At 60.3% G+C, this 15,858-nt stretch overlaps 1 protein-coding gene across 4 annotated transcripts in view; it reads right to left on the bottom strand.

Moving 5' to 3' along the window:
- CTBP2 (C-terminal binding protein 2) overlaps positions 1-15,858 on the bottom strand; it is a 98,187-nt gene that overhangs the window by 70,943 nt on the left and 11,386 nt on the right. The gene's annotated exons all lie outside the window — the stretch shown is intronic.

Below are 15,858 nucleotides of genomic sequence, written 5' to 3'. Positions count from 1 at the left end.
CTTTGGCCCCTTGAGTGTGGCTCTTCCACAAAATACCACGTGCAGGCGCACACGTACAGTGCGATTGAAACTTCGTGGCCCCTGCGCAGAAGTCGGTTTTCGGCTCTCCAAAGAAATTTCAATCGTTGTACTGTTGGTATTTGGCTCTGTTGACTAAGGAGTTTGCCGACCACTGGTCAACGTGATCGTGCGGTGGGAGTGGGTGCTGCCGTAAAGGGGCCATGGGGGGGACTTTCTGGAGTTGGAGTATGTTCCAAATCTTCCAAAAGTAATTTTTAAAAATATTGTAACTGATGTTAGAGGGAGGGAGGCAGAGGGAGAGAAACATCGATGTGAGGGCGGACCACCGATCGGCTGCCTTCGGCACGCCTCCAACCGGGATCGGGCCTGGAACCCGGGCATGTGCCTTGACCAGGAATGGAGCTGGTGACCTTTTCGGTGCCCAGATGATACCCATCCGTGCCAGGGCTGTTCTGCGTCTTGATAGGGATTTGGGGTACCCAGGTGTGCGCATCTGCCAACACAGGCCGATCAGTATGCTTAGGATCTCTGCATTACGTTACCTCATGTTCCCCTCCCACCCCCTGGAACACCTGCCCCGAACCCTCGATCAAAAACAAAAGGAAGGCACCAGAGACAGGTCACCTTCGGGTAACGAGATACTTGCCGAAGGGCTGGAGGGGAGCGGAGTGAGGCCTACCACGCAGCAGAGAACCCTGCCAAGGAGACAGACGGATGGACAGAGATGGACAGAGAAGAGCGTCCGGTGTCAGGACCTGGGGCTGCGTGTTGTGTGCTCACTGTAGAGCCACGCCCCTTCGGGGACCCTGCTGCGCAGGTCAATCCAGAATCCCGTCTCTGGAACGAGGACCAGAGCAACACCCGCCAGCAGCTGTCACCTCCCCACCACGAGCTGAGGCGCCCCTGACTCCCGAGGTGGGCTCCCTCTTTCCGTGAACAGACCCGGGAACTCGAGAAGGCCCGGGCCTTGGCCAGGTCTGCGTGAACGCAGGCCGAGAGCACGGGGTCCCTGCATGGGGGGGGGGGGGGGGGGGAGGTGGGAGGGTCACTGTGGGAACAAAACCCGCAGTCCCTGCCGGCCTGTTCCCGCCCCGCCCTCTCCAAGCTCTTCAGGGCAGCGGAGCCGTCTGGCCACAACAGGCCCCGAAGAGCACAGAGAGGGCCCCAGGCACTCGGCACCCCCCCCCCCCCCCCAACGCCGGGGCTGGTTAAACGCTGCCGTCCCATAAAGCCAGACCTCTCCGCCTGAAGCGACCGCAGCGGCTCATTATGTTTGGAAGCTGTAGAGGCGCCCGGGTCTCTGAACGTAAGAATCCAAGGTCATCTGACCACTAACCAGACCTGAACTCCGATGCCCACACCTAGAAACGCATCGATTCCACTCTTGCTGCCTCACAGCCGTGGCGCCGAGGTGGAAGTCTGGTCACCCCGGACTTTCCCGGGTCAACTGAGAACGCTGAGCCACTGCCCTCGTCCTGGGGAACGTCCAACTCGAAAACTTTCACGTTTGCAAAAACGCTTCCGTGTCCATCAAGCCTAAGACACCATGAAAGCTCGGGTCCAGAATGACCGTGTAAGCCACGAAGAAACAGAGAAAAAGAAATACTGTCAGGGGGCGTGCTACCAAGGTTATGACACAACTCAACCCGAGATGCTAGAATGATGAAAACCAGTGAAATAATGGTGCTTTTGTTGAAGTTTTCCAACAGCAACAGAAGCCGCCATGTCACAGATAGGGAACTGCAGCCCGGGGCCCCCCAGCTGGTGAGGGGCAGTATTGGGGTGGGGGGGGAAGGGGGTTCCGGGAAGCTGACTCAGCACCCGGATCTGGGTCAAGGTCCCGGCCCATCCAAAATCTCTCCAAGACCGAGCCCCGCTCCAATGCCGTTCATACAGGATCTGCCTCAGATGGCAAGTCAAGCACCATGACTGTCATATTCTTATACGCTCATTTGAATAAAAAAACCACGTCACTGAAATATGGATTTTCATCTGCATAACACTTTACCAACAAATTCCACAACATGCAAGTGAGAACAGATGATGCACTAAAATATCAAAAACAAGAATCGGGTTTGGTAAACAGTGGAGCACTATTTTCACATCACCCTAATGGATTTAGTCTCAATAAACACAAATCCGCAAACACTGACAATTTTAATGGTGTGGTGCAGAACGGATTTTGAGTGACAGCCCCAGAAAACCGGCTTTTTCAGCGAGGGACAGACACCACAGAGAGAAATCAGAATGGATGACCGGGTTCTAAGGGTTCAGTGGTCCCTGGATCTGAGCTTGGCCCCGAGCCTTCTCCCATATAAAGCTCCCTGGACCGTGATGAACAGCAAGGAGGGGAGCCCTGGATCTTGCTCAAACTGCCCCCCACACTCCGATCCCAGGTGCCTGGTGTGTGCAAACAGGGCACAGTATGTGGGTCCGCACCCACAGAATATGGCACACAAACCCCTGGTCCAATGCTTGCCCAGGGCAGCCTCCTGCCTCTGATCATCTCCGAACGGACAAAGCGTCAAGTGCAGCCTGCTGGAGGCATCTGGGGCCGGGGTGGGATTCAAGCCCCGGTGGCCCCGACTCCTCCGGACCTGCCCACCTGCCCACCCCCCTCCACTGGGTCCCACCCCGTCATCTCTCTGAAAGTGACACCCCAGTTACACCTCAGCCGAGACTTACTCCCACTTTGTTAAGCTCAACTGTGCGAGGCCCAGGAGGCAGAGAAAGCCAGGCACAGCCGAGAAACGCAGGCAGACGTCTCTTCCACGCGGTCTGCGCCCTCGTGCCCTCTGCACACAGGTGGTTGTTCGGCAGCTGGCCTATGAGCACAGCTGGAAAGTGGAAGTCATTACAGAAGGCTGGGCTGGGCGTGCGAATCAGATGAACCGATTCCGTTACTCGGACCCCAAAGCCTCAGGACTTCCTACACGCAGCGCGCCCACCCGTCAGCCCGCGAGCTCCGCGGGCAGGAGCGGCCTGAGCGGAGCAGCGTGGGAACCGACTGCCCCGAGCGTCTGCAGACACCCCCCCCCCCTCCTGGCCGTGGCCCCGAGACCGGAGCTTTGTGGCGTGGGCAATACGGTGGTTCCAGATACGAGACCCACACAGGCACTTCTGACTTCACCTGCATGTTAAGCAAGAAACAAGGACCCCAGGTCAGAGGGACAGAGACACGCTTTCAGAAGCCCCATCCTGGAGCCCGTCCTGTTCCCCGTGCCGGGCACGCCAAGACCACGGCGGCCCCAGTGACCGAACTCTCCCACCATTTCCTGTTTCCGTCCCAACAGCCACTCGGCAGGGACTCGCTATCCCTCCCACGTCACGGGTGGGGAGACGGAGCTCAGCCCCACGCCGGAGTCCACAGCAGCAGAAGCAGAAACCCCAACGGAGTCCAAGCCAGTGCACCAGTGGGAGCCCCTCAGCAGGGCCGTGGGCAGGGGGACTCGGCGGAAGGAGACGGGGCTTCACAGGACGGACCCTCTGCTTCCGGCCACCCAACCCCCTTCACCCCGGGTGTGTGTGTGTGTGTGTGTGTGTGTGTGGCGGGGGGGGGGCGCAGGCAGGTTCTAGCTCTGAGCTCAGGGCCGACCAGGTAACTCCAGGCAGGGCTGGGGGACCTGCTGGGCTCAGGATCCCACTGGTCCCATCACTGCCGAGGCTCCTCAGTGAGGGAGGGCCCGCCGAGCCCCCAGGGGAGAAGCAAGATCCACCCGCCGCCGTAGAGCAAGGAGAACCTTAGATGAATGAAGGCAAAGCACCCAGCACCCCCAGGTGCCCCCCTCCAGGTGTTCAAGGGAGGAATTCGCCAACCGGACCTCCACTCTGAACCTCGTGCTCTCCCCCTCGCTCCCTCCCAACCCGGCCTCTGAGCTGGCACCCCCCCCCTTCCCGCAGCAGCAGCAGCTGAGGCCGCTCAGCCAGCCTGCTGGTTAGACCCTGCCCCCCCCCCCCCCCCCGCACCCCACACACACTGACTCTCCGTGGGGTCATCCCAACACCCGGTCCCCCAGGATCTCATTTGTGGTTTTAGAGTCTCAAACTCCTCCCCATTAGTAACTACACAGCAACTGAGGCCGCGGGGCACCCCGCGGGGCCAGCTGGAGGCGTCTTCCCTGGTCCAGGGGCCACACGGTTCCCACGTGCTCACTTCCTCTTACCAGGGGCACCCACACCCCTGGCCGCCCCTCCCCCAGAGCCTCCACAAAAGCCCATTGACCCACAAGCAAGATTCCTGGAAAGCCCCAGGGTTTCCTCCACGCCCTCAGCACCCCGCGCCCCCAGCACCCGCCTCCCGCTCTCCGGTCCATTCACAGAACACAGCCCGCCTCCCCCCCACACACACACACCTGGGGGCACTCACAGAGCTGGCTTCTCTCCCTGTAAAACGCACCCAGGACCCTCCCCACCCCACCCCCAACTCATGCCAGTTTGGGGGGCGCACACCCCCACCCAGGCACGGAGCCCCGACAGGCTGGCAGGCCCCAGCCAGCTCTGCTTGGTTTCCTAGGCGACAGCGCTCTCCCCCGCCAGCTGCGCACTGACCAAGGCCGGAGGCTCCGGAGTTCCTTCGTAAGGAAGCCCCTCTCCGGGTTTGGGCTGGGCCCTGGGGTGGTGGACCGGCGGCCCGCTCTCCCGCCTCCAAGCTGCCCCGCCCTCAGGCACCCTCAGGCACCCACCGGCACCTGTCCCGCAAGACTGATTCCACCTTTGCTCCAGGCGAGCCTCGCAGAGCAGAGCTACTGACAAGCCCCAAAGACCCTCACCTGCCGGGGAAGCCTGGTCCCCCTGGAGTCCTGCCCGCAGCACTCCTCGGGGAGCAGCGCTCTTGGGGAGCAGGCAGCCGGCCCTGCAGGCGAGGCGTGCCTGCCCCAGGCACACAAGGAGGAGCCGGGCCTCCCAGGAAGCCTCTCCCTAGCCTTGCCCCCACCCAGCCTGTGGGGCAGGAAGTCAGGACCGGACCTGCCCGGTTCTCCGGCCTGTGCCTGCGGGCCAGGGGCAGGAAGGAACAGCTGCGGGCTGCGGGGCTGGGCAGTGGCTCGCTGCTCATTGGAATCACCGGGGAGCTTTTAAAACTAGAAGCCGAGGCAGGTCCCACCCAAGACCACGGACTCAGCGCGCCGAGGGCGGGGCTGGGCTTTCAGGTCTTCAGTGCCCAGGTGCTCAGGCCCAGGCAGGAGGGACGAGCAGGGGCTGAGGACCTGGCAGAGGGCGGGCAGCCTCCAACGGACGAGCTAGAGGGGCCCAGGTGGCTCCGCCCCGCTGCAGCCCACACCCCAACTCCTTGAAGAGGCCTTCCCTGGCGTCAGTGTGTACAGATGGGACCCCAGTTCCCAGTCTGGGACCACCACGCCCCTCCCTGCCTGGCTTCCCTGGCCACCACGCTGCCTGCCTGTGTGGTCCCTCCTTGCAGGCAGGACCTGGTCAGGCCACCATCCCAGGGCCGCATAGCATGGGCTGCTCGGCTCTGCTCCCCTGTCCCCGCCTGCCCCACCGTGGCTGGAGGTGACAAACGCCCACTCCCCTGCAGGCACTGGGAGAAAGCGGCAAGGCCACAGCCCACTGCTGCAGGAATGCTGCCCTGGGCACCTGAGGGCCTTCCCTGCCCAGATCCACTCACTCCGGAGACCACCGCAGCAGAGAATCATTCACGGAGGAACTCATTCACGGAACCTCCGCGTGCACCTGGCACATGCCAGGGGCCCATGACCTCGGACCCACAGTCTGTTACAGAACACGGTCCTCAACACTGACCATCAGTCCCCCAGAGCCTCTTTCCCAGGCCACTGACACCTCGGGAGAGACCTACACCGCCTCCCCCAGTGTGACTGAGAGAGCCAGGAGCCACTCCAAATGGGGGGGTGGGGGACCTGCAGCTAGCAGGGGGCAGACCACCCAGCTCTCCCCCCAAATCTCAGCACCGCTGCCTCTACCAGGACCCGAGCTGCTTACTTATTACAAGCTAGTGTTCCTGCGCTTATTTTATTTACCCAAATCGCCCCAATCACAACCCACCAGGACACGGGAGGCACCGACAATTTCGGAGAAGGGACTGGACATCAAGGGGACAGGAAGAGGGGCTGGGAGGACAAGGTCACCACCTGATCAGAAAGGGCTGTTTTGTTTTCTTATTTGTTATTGATGTGGTTTTTTAAAAAATTTAAATTCTTTATTGTCAAAAGTGTTACATGTCTCCTTCCCCCCCCCTTGACCTCTCCCCGCACGCTCCCGCCCCCCAGCACATGCCCGCACCCCCTACTGGACACGGCTGTTTTTATCAAGGGTTACGCCATGGGCCCACAGCTGGTGTGGCTTCTGGGCAAAGCAGCCGTGACCAAACCCGGAGCAGGGCCTCGGGAACCCGGCGTCCTGGTGTGCCGAGGCCGGTGGGCCCCTGTGGACCACGGTGGGCGGCCCTCAGGGTCCAGCCGCCCCGCAGCAGCCGGTTCTCCTCCAGCGGGGCGGGAACAGCACACTCTCGCAAGGGTCAGGCTTTATCTTTTGGACGCACAATGCGCTCCAGCCAGAACAAAACAGCCTTTCCAAGATGCTTTCCAAATTCCAGACACTCGCCGGGCTGCAAAGCGGGCCCTGCTTCCTCCCATTTTCCACCTCACACCGGCCGGGTCCTAATAAAAGAGAATCACCTATTTATTTGCTTACCTTACACTTGGGAAGACAATAAACTGGAAAGGCTTCATAAATCTCACAGGGAATTCCTTTAAACAAGGACTGTCAGAAAGCTCCGTAAATAACCTTCTGCCAGCCTAGCAATCACCTCAACACTCTTTTTCCTTCCTGCCTTTGTACTAATCTCCCAGCAAACAAATCAAATCAAGCACCAAAAGGCTTTTATTCTTCTCGAGGTAAGACTCGGAAAACATCCGGGAGTCCGCTAGGGCTGCTGACTTCAGGGGGCTGACATCAGATGCAAAGTTGAGGCCAAGGGGACCAGACCAGGACACCCTTGCACCCCCCCCACCCCCCCAACCAGCCACACCACTCTCACGGACTTACAAAACCAGACTGGGGAGTCACAAACAGAGCCTGGGGACACAGCACCAGCTCGTCTGCAGGAACCACCAGCAAAGCCGGGCAGACCCCTTCTGGAACAGGCTCCCCCACTTCCTCCCACCTGGGGGGGCTGGGCCACCTCACCACCGTGTGGAGGGAGCCTCCACATCCAGGTGGCTGCTGGTGAAGCTCATTCACTGGAACGTCCAGGCCGCCCCGACCAGGCCCTGCCCCGCCACACTGACGCGTCTCACCACGCACCCTGGACGGGGCTGAGGAAACGACCTTGGGCAGCTCAGAAACACCGGGAGACGGACAGGCTCACCGGAGGTTTCAAGGACTGAGCTAAAAATAAGTTCAAACAAGAGGCAGGCGGAGGCCGGAGGACAATCAAACACGGGGACTTGCACGAGCTGCTGCAATCCATTTGCGATCAGGGAAGGATAACCAGGGCACCAGAGGGGACCCTCCTCTGGCCGGAGGCTAAAAAGCCAGCCACGCCGACCGCCACCCACACCTGCACTCGGCACGTTTTCAGAGGCCCAGCCCCTGGAGAGGCCCATGGGCTCCGGAGCCTTGGAGCTTCACCCCAAGGCCTCGGTTCTGAGCGCGAGGCACGCTCACTTGGCCCCGGCAGCCCACGCGCGTCCACGGCCGGGCCGCTTGGTTGGCGGTGCAGACGTGGGCTTCTGACGCACGTCCCACTGAGGCTGGCGCCAGCACCTGTCACCCAAGAGCTGTGTCCCTGCAAGTTAGAGCGCCCGAGCTGGCCGCGAGGCGCAGTCACTGCTACCTCGTGGCCACACCAAATCCTGCTGGCGCATTCCTGGTGCTCAATAAAAGGAGCTGTATTATTATTATTACTATTTGCCCACCACACTTACGCATTTCTAATATTCTTGAATGCAAGCTCATTCAAGAAACGCCCAGCCCAAACCCAGGCCTCGCCCAGCAAATCTTTCCAACAGGCACCCTCTGAGATGCCGCCCGACAGGTGCACAGCGCAAGGACCTTCTCCGAGCCTCGGCCAGCGGGGCCTGGGCACAGGGTAGCAAGCTGCTCACCCACCCCCCTTCAAGTCCACGAGAATTTAAGATCCACTCAAGGGAGGCAGCTTCTCACCTTGAAGTGACCCTGTGGAGCCAGTCATGGGGCCCAAGGCGAGGGCAGGACCCCAGCGAACTCGGGGCCACCCGGCACAGCTGAGGATGGCACTACTGAACATGCTTGTTGCCCCTTTTGGACATAACACACGCGTCTCCCGTATGTTTAAACGAATCCCAGCCTTTGGGCAACTTGTCCCTGGGGAGGACCAGAGGGAGCTGCTGTTAGGCACGGAGGACCTGGGTCTTCCCACCAGTAAGAACTGCTGGGGAGCGGGCGCCAAGCTCTCTGTTCAGGGTCCAGGACGCTGGTGCCAACACCCTGCCCACCGGCTCCTGCGGCCTTATGACGTGCTCAGGTGCCAACCTTTCAGCTCCTGGCCCCAGACTCGTCTCCCGCACCTGGAAGACCCCGACTCCGGTAAGCATGTGGCCATGTCTTCACTGCCCCGGCCGCTGGCAGCTCAGAGGGCCACCCGGGGCTAAGGATGCTGAGACACGGGGTTCAGAGCAGAGACCAAGGGCACGTTGAGTCTGAGCGCGGGCGTGAAGGTGTCCTAACACATCGATTGCGCACATGAGACGTACCCAGAGCCACTGAGCGCAATGAAGGCGGCCACCTGCCCTCAGTGCCAGGGCTACGGGGGCGGGGGTCGCACATAACCAGCACCGGGCAGGCATCTCCAGCAACAACCAGACAATTAATCAACACCGCGATCCCAGGTAAAATTTTAAAAACTTCCGAGACTCATTTCCCCCAACTGAATACAAATAAGAAACCTGTGAGGATGCGAGTTGGTTGTGGCTTTGTTCACAGTGCAGCCGGGGACACGGGCCGACCACGCGTGGCCGGCGCCTTCTCCTTAAACAGCGCCTCCCGAGGGACGCCACGATCCTACCCGACACCCAGGACTGGAGCTCAGGGAGGGACACCGGCCGGGGGTGCCCCCACAGGGAAGCTCCCTAGTCCCCCAGGCTTCGCACTAACCACCTCCCGGCCTCCCCAACCTCTGCCCACCTGCCCCAACACCCGAGGCCAGCCTTCCTCCTCAGAAGACGGATTAGGTGAATGGTGGGGACGGGGCTCTCCGGGATGGCGGGCTGTTCTGTGACCACGTGGTGTTCGCACACCGCCGTCAAGGCGTGCAGAGCTGCGCCTGGAAGGGAAACTGCGCCGAGTGTAAATTCTATCGACAGAACCAAGTTTTAGAATTAGAACAAGCGCATCTCCCGGCGCAGTGAACCGATTGCTCTGCAGCCGGGCGACCTTGCCATCGGAGGCGGGGACACCTGCAGACACCCTGCCCACCAGCTGTCCCGAGGGATGGCCCAGTGCACTCAGCACGGCCCAGTCACCGCCGTACACACAGGCTCCGTCTTCCTGAGATCCGCTGTGCCCCAAACGGTGCCGGGAAAGACCAGACCTCCAGCAGCTGTGGCCAGGAAATGAAAAATGAGACTCCCCGCAAGTATGTTCCTTAATTGCTCTTACCTTGGGGTCCATCCATCACATTCAGCTGCCCCCCACTCCCTTCAGCCTAACGCCAAACCCACGTGTTACAGGCGAGGACAGGACAGGTTCCTGCCGGCCCTTCGCCATGCGGCTGGGTCTATCTTGCTGGTGGCTGCCATCGCCATCCTGGGCTAGTCTGGGACTTGGGTGCATGGGCTGCGCCAGCAGCTACTCTGAACTCCCCCTAGAGGCCACACCCAGCCCAATAGGTCCCCGGCGGGTGGCGCTGAGACCCCAGGGGTGCCTCCATGCAGAATCCAGGTACCAGGGCTGAAGGGGAAGGCGCCTCGGTGTCGTTCACCGGGGGTCTAAGGGCAGAGCCTCCCCCACCCCCGCCCCTTCTGCTAGAGAGGACCACCACCCTGTGCCCCCGTAGACGGCCGACAGAAAGGCAGAGGAAAGCGACACTGACAACATAGCCTGCGCCCTATCAGCTGGGTCGGAAGGACATGGCAGGACCGCGCCCAGGCGCACGGGACAGAACTCAAGCTGCGGCGTAAGGTACACTGGGGGAAATGGTGACGGACCCCCATGCACCCAAGCCCGAGCAGCCCCCCGACTTCTCCCTCTCGGCCCCGCAGCCAGCTGGGCACCTGACGGTCACTGGGCCCCAGCACTCCTCTGCAGGTGCTCCACTGTAGAGCGCCTGGGAAGGCACACGGGCGTTCTTCCTTAATTGTCAGCTGAACCCAAGGCGACAGGCAAAGCAGCGTCTTGGATACACATCTTACCAAAAAGGCAGATGTGTTCTCCGCATGGACTCTTATCTTTGCCCAGGTGTAGGGAAGTGGGTTTTGATATGTAAATCCACTCAAGCACCAGGAATGAGTAGGGCCTACTCAAGAATGCAAATAATCTCCTTTGTCTTGACTTTTGGTGAAACTTCCTGGTATTTGGGGTATAGAATAAACACGCTGCATGGGCTCTGGGCCACTGTCTCTACCTCAGAAGAGGGCAGTGGTCCACCCGGTCCCAGCTCTTTCCTTCTATCTCTGTGTCTGGTCTCTTTCTTGTATTTCTCAATCCCCAGCCCCTCTACTTGAAGAACCGGATCATCTCTCTTTCTGTGCTGGACGCGGAAAAGAGAGACCCCGCCATACTCCACCCTCACCCGCAGGAACCATGGCCACAGCCCTAAAATGCCGCGCCTGCTGGCGGTAAATCTGAACTCAGGCCCTCTCTGGGCATCTGTAGACCCAGCCCTCCCACTGCCCCACACCTCATTCTCTTTGCGCCAATGAAACAGTAATGCCCGTATTTGAGAATTCACTCGAGGCGAGTGATGGGGTCGCCATGCGTAAGTCAATGCCCACACAGATACCCCGAGGTGGATGCAAACAACACCCAGCACCTGCCGTGAGGACACAGGGTACAAGGAGGTGGGGGTTCCTTGCTCAGGCCTTCCGCTAGTCAGGATGGGGATGGACGTTACGTCTCACACACCAGCCAGTCCTTCTCCAATCTCCGGAGAGCAATAACCTTCAATTCTTCAGTGGGTCACCCTCCCCACCCCTCAGCCTGGGAACTCACCCTCCGCCGTGCACCCGAGCCCTGGCACCCACCCAGCTGGTGTACACTCAGTGCTTTGCTGAACTTCAGCAGAAACCCTCCTGGCTCTTGCTCAGAGCCCTGGCATCTGGCACGCAGGAGTAGCTCTATTTGCTGGAGAAGCACATTCTCCTTAAACAGGCAATTCTCAGAAGAAGCAAATCCATCTCAATGTCACTGTACAAATCAATCCAAATTGAATTACCTTACCATAATGTAAAAATTTAAAACCCCATGCATAAAATATTATACACCATTTTTATTTGATCTACTAAATCATAGCTTCCCCAAATCTCTCAAAGGTGGTTTTCCAGTAACGCGCAACTGCTCAATTGGGAAGTGCACACATAAGTGCACCAACACCGCCATACTGCTTATGGGAATCTCTCCGGCAGGTGTCCTGTTTTACTTTGTATTTCATCTCTACTATGATGTCTATCTGGAAATAGAAAGGTATTCAAGTCTTCACAAACACCATAAATCACAAAGTCACTTACTTCTAACCCAATTCCAGAAGCAGCCCCCAAAGAAACTGCCAGGGCCCCAAAGCCTCCCGCTCCTCACACTCGAGCAGAGGTGGGGGCCTCCTGACTCGTGGTCCTGCACACCCAGCCCTGTGCTGCTCTGCCCGGACCGTTACGGGAAAGGCTGCCATTTCTCTCACAGTAAATGGCTCTGCATGCAATTCAAGGAGCACCCCCGAAGCAGTTAGCCCGACCAGAGAGGGCAAACCCTGGGGCCCAAGACTGAGGTCTCGCATCAAGGGCAGGAGGAGGTCCCTTAAGTCATTCTCCTCTGAGGACATCACGCTTTGTCTTTTCAAGTTCACCTTCAAGGAGCAGGAGTGACTCAACTGGATGGACTTCCCTGCCGTCAAACCTATGCACCCTCCCCCCCAGAACTGGGTGTGTGAGCGCGGTTTGGAGGACCCAGTTCCGACCCTGCTCCATCATCTGCCACCTGTGGGCGCGGCCCGTGGCTGCTGCGCTGGTCTGTCCATTCCAAAGTGGCAGTGACCACGTCCGGTGGCTACAGAAACCAAACCAGCACCTGTGCCCCAGGGGTTTCTGCCGACAGAACTCAGGTGAGCTGCCACCTACATGGAAATGGAGGCCGACGGCCTCGCCCAAGTCCCCTCATTAAACCCACCAGCCAAGAGAAAGAGGATTTGCTGCAAAACGAGTTTCCTTTCGTTTCTGAGTCCAAGGTGTCTCCCCAAACCTGAGTCTGGCCCGGCGATGGATGCTGCTGTCCGCACCCGAGCCCCTGGAGGTGGGCCCTTTGGCGGCACGGCCCGGTGGGCGCGCCCGGTGCTGATCCCGTCAGGCTCAGAGGGATCTGCCCCACTGCTTCCGCCGGGCTGGTGTCCACAGGTTTTCCAAGTGCGCTTCCCGGGGCGGCGCGCTTTCACTGGCACCGATTTGTAAAGATGCTCTCTCTCCTGGGCGGGACACGGGGACACCCCGCCCCGCCTCCTCGCGGCGGCCACTGCCCACTGGTCAGGAGTGCAACGCCAAGTGCGTCAGAATATGGCCCACTCCCATTTTAACGGACACGCATGAAAGGGGCCCCAAGTCCTGAGGAATGTGCCGTTCGACTGGGTGGAGCATCCCTCTTAACCGGAAAGACGGCGAGAGAGCAGGCTGGGCAGAAATCCCCATCTCCACTTGAATCCAGTCATTCCGATTTGGGGGGGGGGGGGGGGGGTGGTCAAGGTTACATAAAACCTTTCAATCGTTCCTGTGCCAAATGTTCAAACCACAGGCCCAAGTGTGTGGTGTGCCGGGAGCGGTGTGTTTGGAGGGAAGACGGTGTGCGTGCTGCTGGCAGGTTCGGGGCCGGCTGCACCCAGAACCACGGGAGTTTGCTAAACACAGATGTTCTGGCCCTGCCTGCAGCTTCTCTGAAGGGGCACTGGGTGGGGCCCGAGGAGACTCTCCCGGCCAGGGGTGCCCTGGAGACCCCCCTGCTCCAGAAGCCACCCTCTCCAACCACCGGGGCTCCCCCCGGGGCCTGCAGGGGCCACTCATGTGAAAAGCAGGGTGCCCGCAGCCAGCCTCTCACTGAACCACTAAACTCGTGTGGACTCACGGGCCGGGCTGGGGGGACTGGCGGCTCCAACGGGCAGAGGGGAGGGGGGACTTGGTGTCAATTACCCAACACCCACAGCGCCTGCCACTCTGCAGTGACACTAGGGATCCTGGTAACCAACAGGACCGGCTGACCATTTCCCAGCATCCACTGCTTACTTCCCTGGCATCTCCCACCCCCGCATCTGCAATGGTGGAGCTCGGACAACCTAACCCCTGACCCCGGTGCGCCTCTATTCCAGCACTGGCTGCCGCCCAAGGGCATTTTCAAGGATCATCTGGCTTTCCAAGTGCGATCCTTTAAAGGCAGGAATTCAGCCCAAAGAAACCGCTGGTCCATGAAATGACCAGCCCGCCCTGAAGGGGACAACCGGCCTCTTCCATGGACCTTGGCAGGGCACCTTCCCAAACTCGCCCCCCAGCCCACCTCCCCAATGCACACTCGCAGGAGCCCACCCCCACACCCGGAGCCAACAGGCAGCGCAGCAGGAACAGCGACAGGGGTCCGCACCCTCACCCAGACTGCGCTGACCCTTGTGGGCGCCGGCTGGCCCTGGGGTGGGTCCCCGCGACTGAATGAATGCCCAGAGGAGACCAAGTGCCACCCACCTCCAGGGCCGGGTCAGGAACACTCGCGAACACCCACAGCCAATCGGCCCGCGGGACCCGGGCCACTCACTGGACTGCTGCGGCCCAAGTGCCCACCACATGCCGGGAGCACAGACCCACCAGGCCAGGCCAGCGCCCAGAGCACCCAGACGCCCAGACTGTTGCTGCCCGTGGACCGGCAAGGTGGCGCCTCAAGGCCACCTGCACTCCCTTCATCTGCTCTGTAAACAGGGTGCTGACCCCCCCCACCCCCAGCAGAGCCCAGTGCCAGGGCGGCCTGGAGAGGCAGGCGGGCGGGCCCGTCCTAGGACAGAGGCGGGGGCACCGAGCTGCTCACTTTCCCTGGGAAGGGAAAGCGGGTCCGAAATAGAAAGTAAATATTTCACTAGGCATTTCTCGAGTGACCGAATATGGAGGAACATTCCAGTCTAAAAACCACCTCCTTGCCCTAGCCGGTTTGGCTCAGAGGATAGAGTGTCAGCCTGCGAACTCAAGGGTCCCGGGTTCGATTCCGGTCAGGGGCATGTACCTTGGTTGCGGGCACATCCCTAGTGGGAGGTGTGCAGGAGGCAGCTGATCGATGTTTCTCTCTCATCCGTGTTTCTAACTCTCTATCCAACCCTGCTCGCGGGCCCATGCCCACCCCCCCCCTACCCGCCCCGCAGGTGCCAGGACCCTCCGCTGCACACGTGCAGGTGACCCGCCCCACTGGTCACACAGCGCCTCCAGGCGAGAGTGGCTGAGTTACTTGTTTATTTAGTTTGTATTTTATTTATTATTTTCTTAAATTTCTTTATTGATTACGGTGTTACGTGTCCTTCCCCCCTTACCCTTCTACCCTCCCCCCCCCCCCCCCCGCGTATTTTAAAAATTTGACAAATATCTCTGACGTGTCAGGCCTATTCTAAGTGCTTTCCAAACACTATTACCTCGTTGGATCCCACAGCCACCTATTCCCCCCCTCACCTTATACTCAGAGATGAAGTCCTGTGCGAGGGCTCAGGAAACCCCGAATGCAGCCAAGCGTCTCTGCCCGTCCCCTTTCCCCACGGGCCGCAGCCTGTCCCAGCGACGCCACTCCCTGCTGGCCGCCGCGTGGCCGTTACCGGGCGCACACTGAGGGCAGGCCGTCTCCCTGGGCCGCCGAGATGTCCCGGCCTCTCCCCGGTCAGAGGGCTGCCGGCGGCCCAGAGCCAAGCTTTGGGGTCTGAGCGAGCACCCAGACACGCCACGCAGTCACCAGGCTGGGAAGCTGCCGGCTACAGAAGTGACGGGCATGGCCCCCAAGTGTCCCTGCCTGACCGGCCCTCTTCCCACAAATGACAAAGAACCCCACTCCCCAGTCTCTCTCTAAGACCCCGCTTGCCCGCCGCTATTTAGAAGATGAAAGGAATTGAGGGGGGGGGGACCCCCTTTTAACCTCCTCTGCAGAGAAACAGTTTGCAGACTCAGGGTTGCAGTGTGTTTCACGTGGTTTTGCTGAGCTCCGAGGGGCTGAGCGCGCAGGCCTGGCCGAGGCAGGCGGCGGCACAATCCCAACTGCAGTCACAGCCCCGCCCTCCCGCCGGGGCACGGGGACTCGGTCAGGCGGCTCACCAGGCCCCGGAGAACGGGCTCTGAGCCGCTTCCGCGGGCCGTTCTGCGGCGAGCACATCTGGCCAGATTAGGGAGGAAAACCTACCCGCGGTTCAAAGTCCGCCTCAAATCCCCAGGAAGCCAGCAACACAGACGGGACGCCAACTTCAATGCCCGAGTCTCCTGGTTTTTGTCAGCCGAAGCCACATTCTTAATCCCGGGCTTAGCTGAGAAACGAGAAGGTGGTGCGTGTGGAAAACAACCCTCAGGAGCAGGGAGGACGCCGGAGCCACACAGGGGCCCGGAGAGCAGGGGCTCGGGAGCGGCCCCCTGGCACCAGCGTGGGTCCTGCGGAGGCCTGTACGCCACGCTCAGGGGTTTC

The sequence above is a fragment of the Cnephaeus nilssonii genome, assembly GCF_951640355.1.
Source record: "Cnephaeus nilssonii genome assembly, chromosome: 16".
Taxonomy (NCBI): domain Eukaryota; kingdom Metazoa; phylum Chordata; class Mammalia; order Chiroptera; family Vespertilionidae; genus Cnephaeus; species Cnephaeus nilssonii.
Note: the sequence above shows the minus strand (reverse complement) of the source record. Positions and strands in the feature narration are given on the sequence as shown.